This window comes from Limulus polyphemus, unplaced genomic scaffold (genome assembly GCF_000517525.1).
Source record: "Limulus polyphemus unplaced genomic scaffold, Limulus_polyphemus-2.1.2 Scaffold1357, whole genome shotgun sequence".
In the NCBI taxonomy this organism is placed as follows: Eukaryota; Metazoa; Arthropoda; class Merostomata; order Xiphosura; family Limulidae; genus Limulus; species Limulus polyphemus.
Window position 1 is genome coordinate 79,669 of NW_013666967.1, and position 4,632 is coordinate 84,300.

Genomic DNA, 4,632 nt, shown 5'->3' on the forward strand with positions numbered 1-4,632 from the left:
TAAGACCAGTTTATATAAAGTTTATCAAGTGTTACATTTATGTTTAACTATTAAGGATGTGAGTTAGTTACTTTATGATATATAATCGCTTCTTTATTCTATTTTTATAAAGAAGTGTCATGCACGTTCATTAATGGTTAGTTAAAAAAAAATGTTGGTTTTAACTTTATTTGTCTTATGAGAATTTATATGAATCTGTGCTGAAAGTTGAAATCAGAAGGGCCCAGCATGGTGGACATTCTGAATGACACTCCCAGAAAAGAATGGGCAGACTTTCTTTATACTCCAAAAACTACTGAGATCTACCTACTATTTTTGTGCATCAAGTTTAGCTTTACTCTCATGCCCACTGTAACCAAGTGTCTGGGAAGATACCTAACAAAAATGTAACTTTTAATATGAACATCTAACTTTTGCACTTGGCTGGGCAAATAACAACCACAAGTTCATTAATCATTTTGCTGAAATTATCCACTACATGGAAAGCACAATTTATTGAGAAAATGTCCAGTATACTGAAATTACATTTCATAGACCTTAGAAGGAAACTTATGAATTGCACCATTATATTCCAGATTTCACACTCCCCAAGTTTTATGGTCTGCAATGTCAGAGGAACAAAAAAGTAGATGTCTTGTGGAAGTTCTTGACTGAGTCACCAACGAAACCAAACTTATCATATTACAGATGCAAAATTATGTATTCCCAGACTATGATAAAGCCAGAACAGAATAAAAAAAAGGTCAAAAATGATAAGACAAAAATACTGAAGAATTAATTTCTCTGGCTACTTTTAGCTACTTTATGGAAATTTGCAGTAATGAATACAACCATTCTCATACAAACATATAGAATTTTTATTGTTGTTGTTGTTTTCATTATTATTATTATTATTATTATTACAGGAATAGGAAAAGACTCATATTGCACAGCAGTGTGTGCCATTTCAGGTTTTACATGCTGCAGACTTGTATCTGAGCCAACATCAGGTGCTGGATATTACATCCTAGTTACCATATAAGTAAATCTGCATACATACATTATGTTAAAAATATATGTATTTGAATTTACTTTTCTGCTTTAAAAGTTCAATTTGTACAACAGCCTCAATCATATAAACCCTAGAATAAACCAAACTACTATGCAATAGGAGTAGGGGTTTCTTTGAATTTTAAGTTGCAAAAACCAAAACAATTACATACCATTGGATTTCACAGTAAAAAAATTAATAGATATTCACTGCAATTTGAATTATGTAGCTAATAATTAACTAAAAAACAATTGATAATCATACCTGTAAATTGTCCTTTCACACCACACAAATGTTTAATTGAAACAATGCAAATAAATTTGCTTTACCTGGTAACCTCAGACATTGCATGAAACTTGTGACAAGATGAGATAAAATGTAACCCTAATAAAATACTACAATTTAAAACCTATACGAGTGAATTTATATTATACTGCTAAAAGAAATGAAAACTGTCAACAACCAGATGTTAGAAATCAAGTACAAACTTGCAAATTTATCTACTAACGTAAATGAGAGATTCTGTATTCACATTGGTTTCATGATTGACAGATGTGTATCAGTTATGACAAAAAGCAAACTGTTGTCAAGGCAACATATCATCTGCTTACAGTTCCAATTCATCTTTATTTCGTTGACATGCTATCCGCTGGAATTGTGTAATTATCAAATAAGGACCAAAAAGTTCATTATATGGCTTTAATTTTTCAATTTCCAATTTTTTTTGTTTGTGTATTTACAAATAGAAAATGCTTCTGGATACAAAAAAAAACAACAAAAAACAATAGAACAATAAAAAGCATGAAGAGAGCTATTGTTTGATATATCAATGACTCTTAATGGCCAAGCACCCGCTCACCAATGCCTTGTTTTTGGTGTTAACAATTGCTCATTGGTTGCCACCAAATGGCAGAGGAATGATTAGCAGTCTTGGCAATCTTATTATAGCCAATTTACAACTAGTGGTAGTGCGGTTGCCTTGAAATAAACAGTGCAAACTAAGCATGTAATAGTACTGTAGAATTTTTTATCAGTTGTTTGGTGTACAATAATTTAGTATTTTGATTATGGAAGATTTATATATTCACAACCGCAGCTTTGCACTAGACACTTCCATGACCAAGAACAATAATTCACAGGGAATCCCTAATAGGAATCTTATTCCCATCCCTCATTATTTGTTTATGGGCACAGTACAGGAGTTTCAAGTAGGAATTGTAAAGATAATTTTTGCTGATACAGTGATAACACTTTTTAAACATTATATATTTATTCTACCGTAAATATTATAATTGAAATAAAATTATTAATCAACATCCTTTTCCTTCTTTAAAAATCAATTTAATAACCTCTCATTAAACTCCGTTTGTACTTCAAATTCTGCTACTTCTGGCGTTAAAACATGTAATACTAACAATAACGTGTCACTTAGTTTAAAATTTAAATCTCTGTTGTTCGTTCACTTGTTGAGCAAACACCACCTTTTGTGAGAATATATGAATGACAGGCTAATAGTTTTCTTTTACAAATAGTAAATTAAACATATATATAAATAAATGACACATTTGCAAAAATACATCTTTATAGTACTAAATTATTGTTATGTGTATTGAAACAATGTAAAGTCACGTCGGACGAATTTAGTCAAACTCAAACCGCCCTAGACGTTAGGCCTTAATTACACTAACACTAACAGCACCAGTGACTAAGTAAATTATAAAGATCCAGACTGTCATTCATCGAAGAAAAAAACCCGCAAAAAAATAAAAAATTCAGGTTTAAACATAATATTAAGGTTACTTACTTTCTTTCCTCTTCGTCGAACATAAGAATCTTTTTTGTTTGTTTATTTTTCGGTCGTCGATGATGCTTAACAGTTTTAGTCCTCCACATGATTATAATTTGTTTTAAACTGACGCCGCCTGTGAAACACTTTAATATATTTGGAAGATAAAATACAACGAAAATAGGTTAAAAAGGCAAACTTATGGTATAAAAATTCATGTTTAGCTTTAATTAAACAAAGACAATACGAAAACCATTTAGCTTTTATATATTTATATGAGGATCAGTAGGGTACTAACAAAGATATCTAACATAAAGTTTTATTTCTATTTCATGAGGCATTCCATGTGTACACCATTCTCCTTGTAAAATTTTCTAATACTTTGAATACAGTGACAGGAACGAAAACCTTCATCAATCAGATGTATTTGCTTATCACATTTGTTTCTTGTTCGCTTATTTTTTAACGCAAAGATATATATAACTAGCCGCTGATAAATTGGAAGGCTTTCTTGTTACCAAATAACTTATAGGAGAAAAAGAACACAAAACCTACTTTTGAAGAACACATAAACCATGGAGGTGGCACTTTTTAATACTGTTGTAACATGTCTTGTTTGACGAATTATTTTGGATTACCGAGTAAAAATAATGCGAAGTCCATTCAAGGTAACGATACCGAATTAATTTATTTCTTCAATAAATAAATAGGTTTATCACAAGCTATGTTTACTTGTAACATACAACAGATTAAATAACGTTTAACACAACTTTCGAAAACTAACCCACCCCTACCGTACTCACAAATAAACTTACTTTCGCAGTTTCAATCAGAGACACACTAACCGTAACTGTCTAACTCTAATTAAATCACAGACGTAATAACTCTCTGTCACTGAACTAACTCAATCCTACTATAATTCACTGCTTGAAATTACTTATATGCATATATGGTACTCTATTTCTATATAATACACGAAATATTTAGATCATAACATCATTCGCCATCTAGTAAATAAATATATAAATTTAAATATAGCTTACAACACATAACATTTAAGGAAAAGAAGCCTTTTGGTTCATCTACGCCGTCCTATCCACAAACTAAGCACTAAAAAAAATTAAAACCAGCCCTTATCATTCAAATATTTATCAAGCTTTCTCTTAAACTCCTTTAAATGAACTGCATTTACCACACCTGAAGGCAACCCGTTTCAAAAGCCAAACACTCTGTTAGAAAAATAAAACCGTCTTACCTAAAGATGATTCGTATTCTGCCAAATTTATATTTGTGTCCCTTAGTCATACCATTCTCACCATTAAACGCGAAAAAGATGTGGCATCAACATTATCAATTCCCTTAACAATCATAAACTTCTCAACCATATCCTCTCTAACTCTTCTTTTATCAAGAGAACGCTTAAGAGACTGATCAGCCAGAACACCAATGTTTTTTTTTCCATAACGCTAATTTATTAGCATCAACATTATGCTTATTATTCAAATTGTAATATCCCACGTGCATTATCTTGCATTTATTATAATTAGAAGTCCCCTACAATTTATTTACCCAACTTACCAAATAATCCAATCCTTTTGTGAATCAGTAGTTTTTCCTCACAGCCAGCAACACTCAAAACTTTAATGTAATAAGCAAATTTAAATACTTTATTGACCCTTCTTTCATCTATGTCATTGATGTATATAAAAAAGAGCAAAGGCACCTGCCCACTATTTAACGACTCAGAACAAATAGTAGCAAGCGACTCACGTATACAATCCTCATCCTCTTTCAAAACCCGTTATTAAATATTGTT

The 4,632-nt window shown here is 31.1% G+C and overlaps 1 long non-coding RNA gene across 1 annotated transcript in view; it reads right to left on the reverse strand.

The window, feature by feature from the left end:
* Positions 1 to 2,837: 2,837 nt before the first annotated feature.
* The window catches only part of LOC111086722, a 27,640-nt gene continuing 25,845 nt past the window's right edge, over positions 2,838 to 4,632 (reverse strand). Inside the window, exon 4 of the long non-coding RNA XR_002611447.1 lies at positions 2,838 to 2,962. This is a non-coding gene — a long non-coding RNA (uncharacterized LOC111086722). The remainder of the gene's footprint in view (positions 2,963 to 4,632) is intronic.